Source organism: Camellia sinensis, chromosome 2 (assembly GCF_055761805.1).
Source record: "Camellia sinensis isolate YWXY chromosome 2, ASM5576180v1, whole genome shotgun sequence".
NCBI lineage: Eukaryota > Viridiplantae > Streptophyta > Magnoliopsida > Ericales > Theaceae > Camellia > Camellia sinensis.
Genome location: NC_138962.1, coordinates 221,795,821 through 221,805,610, shown reverse-complemented (window position 1 = coordinate 221,805,610; position 9,790 = coordinate 221,795,821). Strand labels below are relative to the sequence as shown.

Sequence of the window (9,790 nt, the reverse complement as noted above, 5' to 3'; positions counted from 1 at the left end):
TAATTCTATACAGCGTTTGTTTTCAGTTTTCAAAAATCATTTGCACACCCCAATTTGAAAATTCATATACCTAAACGTCCCTTCGAACATCTGGCCGGTTGACCGCTACAGTGTTCGTAATTTTTTTTTTTTTTGTACCTATTATTTTTATATTTTAAATAAAAAAATATTTTCAAAATTTTGAATAAAATTTTAGATTGGATGTTTAGTTATAAATTGTAAGCTTTTATAACAAAAATTGTCACATCCCTCAATTCAAAAACTCATTTTAAAACTCATTCACCAAATAAATTTTCTATACTCAAATCACAATTTCAAAATTCACAAACTCAAAATACAATTCATATTTTCAAATGGAAAATGACTCGTAGCTTGAATTCGGTGGCCCGAATTCGGCTCGAAACCCAAAACGACGTCATTTTGAATTTCATTTTTTTTTTCTACCTTTTCTTTCTCTTCCTTTTCTTTCTTTCTTTTTTTCTTCTTCTTCTTCGATGAACACAGGAGAAGAGCAGAAGAAGAAGAGAGGAGAAGAGAAAGATGAGGAGAAAGAGAGAAAGAGAGGAGATCGTCGCAGCACAACTGCCGTCGCCTCGCCACCGCCGCCGATCATCGCAGCACCACCGCCGTCGCCTCCGGCCCTGCCTCCTCCTCCCCCTGTGATTATGCCCCCTCCAGTCCTCCTCCTTCCTCCTTCTCTTCTTCTTCTTCTTCCTTCTTTTTCTCTTCTTTTTCTTCTCCGAATTCGAGCCAAATTCGAGCCCCCAAATTCGACTACCTATCAAAACCGTTTTCAAATTATATTTAGAAAACCCTACCGCTACCTAAAATTTTGAAATCCAAAGAGCTAGACATCCAATCCACATCAAATCAACATTGTAATTCCAATTCTGGCAATGTTTGGAAAGCCGAAAATGAGGCTATTATAGCCTCATTTGAGAAAAAAGCCCAAAAGCAACACTGTTCACAGGTTTTCCAAAAAATAAAAAATAAAAATAAGCTGCAGCACGAACAATGTAGGCTACACTGTCACAGCTTCAAAAGTTATCATCAACTGCTAAATTATCATTTTACCCCTTCACATCATTTTAAAAAATTATAATTCACGGACAAATTTATCATTTTAAATGCAAATATCATTTCAATACACTTTCCAATACAACAACTCAACTAAATATTCATCTTATCTTCCCAAATACAAAAACCAAAATAGCCTACTAAAATAGTCAAATAGCCTACTAAAATAGCCACTTCCCAAACGAGCCCTCTATAAGTTCCAAGGTCCAAAAAATGATATTTGAAATCCAATTTTTTGGTTCCAAACACAGTGCAAGGGATTTGCACGAATGGTGGTAAGAAATGTAGCCGAGGGTTCAAGACGCACCAAAACCAATAATCAATTGGAGCATCCTACGATTCGGCAAATCACTTTGCGAAGGAATGTGTTTCAACTGTTAGAGAGGTCTCGTTCTAGAGTCTTTACCCTCTCTGCTGGGACCTTCGCTATATACATAGGATAAAAAAGTGTGCAAAATCAAGAGGTATTAGGAATTAGGGTTTTGTAAGAGATCAGATCTGTAAAAAGGAAACGAAAGGGAATTGGAAAGAATTGAACTTCCCATTCGACGATCTGCATTTCTTATGATCGATGTTCGAAGGCAAACTTGGCCGAAAGTGCATATATTTCGCACTTCCTCCATAGGTCCTTCGTTGAATATTTATGAATCAACAAAAACAAAAACAAAAACAAAAATACTCTTCAAATTCAAATTTGTGAAGAAGATAATGAATGCTCAGTGAATACGAACCATATAGTAAAGAGCTTCATATTGCGAGAGAAATTTTAAGCACCTCGCAATCAGATCTTCTCTTCATTTTCACTCTTCATCGCATCTATTCTCTTTACTCGAAAATGATTTTAAAGACCGATCGATCGAACTATTGAAAAAAATCGGCAAGAGTCGAAACGAAAGAGATAAATTGAGCGGCTGCTACCGAGAAGGCACAGAGCCTAACCTAAAATTTACGTTACGGTTTCTCAAACTGAGCCGAATTCTGCTTGTACAACGCCCTCATTTTATAGGGTTGTGTTGTAGGGCTTGGATGAGCAAATCTGTCGCATTTACACAATTGCCCTCGGTAACTCTTGTTTGATCGGCTTGGGGATTAGCAATTATGGATTATTTTTAAGATTGCAATAAGAAAAATATTTGAGATTCATGCAATTTGATCGTAATGATGCAGTATGATAGTTTGTAGGGGGTGAGCAGTGGATATATTGATCCGTCAAAACTGATTAAATCGAACCGATTCGTCGCATTTTGTACGGATGCGTGATGACGAGCGGACAGTTGCGGATTGATTTTCTCCAATCCGCCAATCTAGCGGACGAATGGCGGATTTGAGATTCCTTTGGCCGCAACTAAACCGTCAAACCGCGAACACCCCTAGTAATTTACAAGACTTTGTATTTTCAGTTTGTTTAAATATTATGTTTGTGTTTTCAATTAAAAAAGAGATTAAATATTCTGTTAAAAAAAAATTCAACTTGAATATTTTTTTTAATTAAAAAAAATAAACTTATTATTTATCTATATTTTTTGATTTTTAAATCAATCTCTAAAAATAATAAATAGAAAATATGATATATGCTAGTTGGTTTTCATTTTCAAAAACAAATATAGATATAACAATACAAAGACATACAATCTCTACTACTATTTTGTTCATAGTTTTAGTGGTTTGAATTATTTTTATATTTTAAGAACCACAAATTGTAATACTTTATGTGGATGAGGCATGCTATGATTGTAGTATGTAGATGAGGCATGCAGTGATTGTGATATTCTAAAGTTTCAAACTTTCTTACTTTGGATGAGGCATGTTGTGATGGTAATATTTTTTTAAGTCATTGACTGTAATACTTTCTTCTTCTTCTTTTTGAGGAAGTGCACAAATTGAATTATGTTGAAAATTTATAAAATTTGAAACCGCCAAACCGATTCACATCTATCCGTCAAACCGCCAATCCGCTCAATCCACATCTGCTAGATTGGCAGACGGATGCGGATTGATTTTTTCCAATCTGCCAATCTGACGGACGGATGGCGGATTGGAGGTTTCGTGGCCGCAACTGACCCGCGCCCACCCCTAATAGTTTGTTATTATATTATTGTTGGTAAATTTATAAATTTAAAATTATAAATCTTTAATATTTCTCATAGTATAAATAACTTTATTCTACACTGAGAGGGTGATTTATGATCTGGAGTTGGGCCGAGGTAACGGCCGAGCAGGTTGAGAGCCCAACGGTGCATGGGGCCGAGATGATCGACTATCCGCCCAGAGATGGGCTGCTAGAACTTGGGCCAGGCAGAACTTGGGTCGAGTGTGTGCCGCCCCAGACCGTAAAGAAGCTGCTCGGCAAGGCATTGCTCGGTCGGACCGAGCTACTCGATCAGGGAATGGCCGAAGCCAGACAAGCTGAGTGACCGGCGCCCAGAAAGGCGTAGTCAGCCGAGGTAACTGTTTGACCGGCAGAAAGGCCGACCACCGAAGGTGCCTCGGGCTAGGCTTTGCCGAGATGCCGCCTAGCCCGGTCCTCTTTGGTCTTAGCCAGTGAAGTGCTTGGGTATGAAGCACGGCACGACACAGCAACGGATAGAGCAGCTCGGCTGCCGAGCTCCAGCTGTGATGGCAGGTAGTTGAGATTAGGTGATGTTCAACAAGGTTTATGCTGACAGATGGGATAGCGGAGCCACGTGTCAGGAGATGACTGGGAGTAGATATGGGGCACAGAGGGTATATAAGCATGTCTGCGCCCCCCATATGCGACAGATGAACACTTTGTAAGGAATTTCTTACACTTAAACTCCTCTCTCCCTCTTTCTCTCTATCCTAAGGTGTGTGCTAACTTGATCGTCGGAGGGTTTTTCCGGCCACACACCGCCGGGTAGCTCACCATTATTTGCGCGCAGGTGATCGGACATAAACGGAGCTTGGACGAAAGAAGTACGGGCTTGCCGGAATATTTGCTCCCTGTACAATTGGCGCCGTCTGTGGGAAACTTGACAGACAAAACCTTGTCTTCCAGGTTCATCTGATCGCCGTCCATGGCGAACAACGACGAGTTTCCGTTGTCTGCCATAGACGGAGCTACCCCGGAGTTCACCCGAAGGAGAGAAGGTCCTCCCGCCATCCATCCAATGGCGGACTTAGAGACGCCCACTGGAGGACAGTCAGTAGACGCGCGAGATAAGCGCGGAAAAAGTCATGGCCATTCGCGGAGTCCAGACGGTCACCGGCGGAGGAGAGACTCACAAGCCAGGCGATTGGAAAGTAAGTTGAGAGACCAAGATGCTGTCATCCGGCGAATGGCGGCGGAGATGGAGGATCTGAAGCGGCATGTCAAAAAGAAGGGTGTAGCTGGAGTGGGAGACCACAGTAAGCGCACCACATCCCGTCGTTCAGGTGGCCAGAGTCAGCGACGTACTCAGTCCATATCTATTACCAGAAGTTACCAGGTTGGTGATTCCGACGCGCATGCAGAAAAGTCTAGCGCGCAAGACAGTACCTACAAACCCTCACGTCCGGTGACGACGTCGAGGTACTCTTACTCTGCTCAGTCGGAGGATTTACGGGCGGTCTTAAAGGAGCGGGCTCGCCGGCGCGAAGCTCAGAGAATACCTGCCTTCCAGCGGCTATCCTACGGGGTTCACGCCAGCGAGGAGGTCGGAATGCCTCCACCCCGCCAAGCAGTGCCACTCTTTGAAGATACAGACTTGGCTAGGCTGAGTGTCACCCCTTTTTCCCTGGAAATAAAAACAACACCGCTTCCGACAGGCTTCCACCAGCCAAAGTTCACACTTTACGACGGAAAAACCGATCTATATATGTATGTGAGCCACTTCCGACAGGTTATGGCCGGACATAGGCGCAATGACGGACTTATGTGCCTAATCTTCCCGTCAAGTTTGGGCGAGCTGGGCTTAAAATGGTTCGAGAGGTTGCCAGAAGGGAGCATACAAAGGTGGCACCAGCTGGCCGAGGCGTTTGTTACACGCTTCAAAACCAACACAAAAACTCCAAAGGAAGTCGATCATTTGCTGAGCGTCAAGATGGAACCGAGCGACACACTGAAGGTATACAACTCAAGGTACTGGGAAACCTTCAACGAGATCTTGGACTGCCCGGTCAACCTTGCAATCACGCAATACAAGCGTGGTCTCCTAGTCGGACATAGACTGTGGGACTCGCTTACCATGCACCAGCCGACCTCCATGGGCCAACTCATGCAGCGCATCAATGAACACATCCGAGTAGAGGATGACGCGTCAGCTTCTACCGTGAAGGCCACTCCGGTAGCAACAGACAAGAAGACAGCAGGCAAAGTGCACGCAGTTGGGCAAAAGTCCAGCCGCTTAAGTGACCGAGCAGAGGAATCGGACCGTGGCTCGAACCGTAAAAATCGGGGTAGAGGACGTCGGAATGACCGGGATGACTACCCCCGAGATGACGTAGCGGACGCAGACAGAAGGATGAAGGCAAGGACTGGCATAACCACGGTCTTCAAGATTCCAATCTATCGCGTACTTAGTGAAATCCGAGACGAGGAGTATGTCCGGTTTCCTGCTAAGTTGGGCGATGGACAAAAGGGCTATAATCCGCGGTATCGTTGCACGTTCCACCGGGAGAGAGGCCACCAGACTGAGGATTGTTTGCCTTTGCGGCAACACTTGAAAGAGCTGGTTGCGGCCGGGCATCTAGACCTTTACATTGATGGCGGCGTGAAGCCGAATCAGGCTTCGGTCGATCCCAAGGGACGGGATGACCGAGACGCACCACCACAAGGAGTTATTAATGTCATCCACGGCATCGTGGAACCGGAGCGTGTTTGCGAACTCCGGGGCATGATAAAAAAGGCAGAGCATATGAGGGAAGTTTTGTCGGTACAGCCTTCCATCAAAAGGGGGAAGACTGAAGAAAAAGACGTGATTAGTTTCACCTCAAGGGATCTAGAGCGTATCCAGACGCCGCACAACGATGCCCTAGTAGTAACACTACGCGTCAAGGACTTTGATGTTAAGCGGATCTTGATCGATCAGAGAAGCTCGATCGAGATCATGTACTATGATGCGTTCAAGCAGCTTAAACTCCGGGAGACAGACTTGGCTCCGGCAACTTCGCCACTGGTCGGATTCAACTCACAACCAGAGTGGCCTTTGGGAAAGATTATCCTGCCGGTCAAAGCGGGATCCGTGGTCAAACAAGTTGAGTTCTGGGTGCTACAAGTGTCTTCGACGTACAACCTTATCCTTGGAAGGGGATGGTTACACGCCATGCAAGCTGTAGCATCGACTTATCACCAGGTGATGAGATTACCCTCGGTTATGGGGACAATCGAGGAGATTTGGGGCGATCAGGTCAAGTCCAAGCAGTGCTTCGTGGCGGTCAACGGGAGTCGGGCTGCCAAAGGATTCGTTCAAATGATTGAGGGACCGAAGGACCAGGGTGTCTTGGATGATGTGGGCACCAAGGCCGAAGACAAGGCTGTTGAGGAATTGGTTGAGGTGCGAATTGATACGGAACAGCCGGACAAGTTCTTCTTGCTCGGCTCCAGTCTCACGGCCGTAGAGAGGACCGAGATGGTTGAGTTTTTAATGGCCAACATCGAAGTCTTCGCGTGGTCGCCCTACGACATGCCTGGCCTCGATCCAAGTTTCATCTGCCACCACCTCAACGTCTACCCTGGAGCAAAGCCAGTCATCCAGCGAACAAGGAGATCGGCACTGCATCACGCCGAGGTAATTGCAGAGGAGGTTGAGAACCTGCTTGAGGCACGAGCAATTCAGGAAGTGCACTACCCTCGGTGGATTTCCAACACAGTAGTGGTGCCCAAGAAGAATGGAAAGTGGCGAGTTTGTGTCGACTATAAGACAGTCAACCGAGCTTGTCCCAAAGACAGCTTCCCTTTGCCGCGCATTGACCAGCTAGTGGACTTGACGGCTGGACACAACAGGCTCAGTTTCTTGGATGCCTACCGCAGCTACCATCAGATTGCCATGCACGGGCCTGACCGAGAGATCACCTCTTTCACGACTCCAAGGGGACTCTTCTGTTACCGAGTTATGCCTTTTGGTTTGAAGAACGCCGGGGCAACCTTTCAGAGGATGGTGACCAAAATGTTTGCTCCTTTGCTTGGCCAGACAATGGAGGCTTACATCGATGATATGGTGGTAAAGAGCCGACATGAAGCAAACCATTTGTCCGACTTAGCCGAGATGTTTGCCATTCTGAAGAAGTACAAGCAGCGCTTGAATGCGTCAAAGTGTGCCTTTGGCGTGGGATCTGGAAAATTTTTGGGATTCTTAGTCACAAACCGAGGCATCGAAGCAGACCCTACTCAGATCAGAGCCGTGCAAGAATTGAAGCAACCCAGCTCGGCTAAGGACGTACAGCATCTGGCCGGGATGGCCGCCGCGCTTAATCGGTTTATAAGCCGGTCATCAGATCGCTGCCGCCCTTTCTTTCAAGCATTGAAGTCAAAGTTCTCGTGGGACGCAGAGTGTGACCGAGCTTTGGCCGATCTCAAGGAATATCTGTCTACTCCGTCACTGTTGGTTACACCAAAGCCGGGAGAGGAACTTTACCTTTACCTTGCCGTCTCCCAGCACGCGGTCAGTGCGGTGCTAGTCCGCGCTGAAGAAATCAAGCACTTCCTAATTTTTTATGTCAGCAAGACCTTGCTGCCGGCTGAGACGAGATATTTGACGCTGGAAAAACTTGCGTTGGCATTGATGATGGCTTCGAGGAAGTTGGCGCATTATTTTCACGCCCATACCATCGTCGTACTGACCGAGTTTCCCCTCAAGGCCTTGTTTGAGCGGGCGGACTTTTCAGGCCGAATTCTTAAGTGGGCGATCGAGTTGGGACAGTTTGATGTCAAGTTCCAGCCGCGCACTGCTATCAAAGCCCAGACCTTGGCAGATTTTGTCGCCGAGTTCTCACCTGGCACTCATCCGGTATGCCCGGTCGATATTACCGAGGCAGATGATGAGATGCACGCAAGGCCAACCACGGTACAACCAGTTAGAGGAGGTAGCGACGCGGAGTTTGCGCGCATCATTGAAGCACCCTCAGTCTGCACGGTTATACTACCCGGTGATGCGATGACGGAGTTGAGTATCACCGACCCATTCACTCTGTCCGATCCCACATCATCAAGGGGGGAAAGAATGGACCCACACAGCCCAGAACCTGCGGCAGGTTTAACACCGCAACCTGATGATTCGCCCACGGACTTGAGAATTATAGAACAACTTGCTGAGTCCGGTGCCGAATCACCAAGGGGGACTGAATTGGAACCGGTCAACACAGAACTTGAAACCGCACAGCCGAGCAGTGGTGATCCCACTGCCCTTCGCAACTTTCAGGACCTATCAGACTGCTGGAAGCTTTTTGTGGGGGAAATGTGGAAGCTTTTTGTTGATGGAGCGTCCAACCGTCATGGTGCCAGCCTAGGTATCGTTCTTATCTCCTCGTATGGCCTAACCATTGAACATTCTATCACGCTTGGCTTCCCAGCATCTAATAACGAGGCTGAGTACGAGGCACTTCTCGCCGGGCTCAAAAGCGCAATCCAAATGAAGGCTGCCGAGCTCCTGGTGTACAGTGATTCCCAGCTTGTGGTTAACCAAGTCTCTGGGATTTACGAAGCAAAGGACGACAGGATGGCGAAGTACCAAGCTCTGGTCAGGGAACACATCAAGCAGTTTGAGGCAATCAGAGTCCAACAGATTGGCCGTGAAGAAAACAGCCGAGATGATGAGCTGGCCGGCCTCGCTTCCATGGTAGATAGTACGTCTCCAAACCCCCTGTTAATTGACTTTCTTCCACGACCAAGCATTGAAAACGCCGGGCAGACGGATGTACTCTGCGCCGCGCTAGGTCCTTCCTGGATGGACCCCTTGATCTTATTCCTCAGAGACCGGACTCTACCAACTGACAAGAAAGAAGCCCACAAAATTCGGGTGAAGTCAGAGCGGTTTTGGCTCTCTCCATCTGGTGCGCTGTATAAAAAGTCCTTCACTGGTCCTTATCTCAAGTGCGTGCACCCGAATAGTGTGGAGACCTTCTTGTATGAAATTCACGAAGGCATTTGTGGCAGCCACATAGGGGGCAGATCCTTGGCCTACCGAGCTATTTCGCAGGGATACTGGTGGCTGTGCATGCAGGCCGACGCACAAAAGTACGTTCGCAAGTGCGAAAAATGTCAGAAATTCGCCCATCAGATCCATCAGCCTGCTAGGGAACTTCTTCCCCTCACCAGTCCTTGGCCCTTCGCCATGTGGGGGCTAGATATAGTGGGACCATTGCCAACAGCACCAGGCAACCGGAAATTCTTCATCGCGGCCACAGATTACTTCACGAAATGGGTTGAAGCTGAGCCTTTGGAAACCATCAAAGAGAAAGACGTGAAGCGGTTTGCCTGACGGAACGTGGTCACGCGGTTTGGCGTCCCCAAGATCTTGATCTCTGACAACGGCACCCAGTTTGATGGTCGCCTATTCAGAGGATTTTGCGAGGATTTAAAGATAGAATTCTACAACTCCACCCCGGCTTACCCGCAGTCCAATGGTCAAGCTGAGGCATCAAATAAGACTATACTGGATGGGTTGAAGAAACGGCTGGAAAAGGCAAAGGGAAAATGGGCTGAGGAATTACCCAGCGTCCTTTGGGCATACCGAACAACCCCGTGACGTTCTACCAAGGAAACTCCATATGCTTTGGC

The 9,790-nt window shown here is 47.1% G+C and overlaps 1 long non-coding RNA gene and 1 other non-coding gene across 3 annotated transcripts; both read right to left on the bottom strand.

The window, feature by feature from the left end:
- Positions 1-278: 278 nt before the first annotated feature.
- Positions 279-2,065, bottom strand: LOC114302843 (uncharacterized). Of its 2 annotated transcripts, none has more exons than XR_003643533.2 (2): positions 1,809-2,065; positions 279-778 (listed from the first exon to the last, which is right to left on the bottom strand). It is a non-coding gene; the product is annotated as an uncharacterized LOC114302843 (long non-coding RNA). The 2 variants fall into 2 exon arrangements; XR_014362651.1 differs by having other exon boundaries at positions 279-1,503; positions 1,809-2,051.
- On the bottom strand, positions 1,356-1,506 carry LOC114302856 (small nucleolar RNA snoR145). Its single transcript, XR_003643536.2, has one exon. It is a non-coding gene; the product is annotated as a small nucleolar RNA snoR145 (small nucleolar RNA).
- Positions 2,066-9,790: the final 7,725 nt, after the last annotated feature.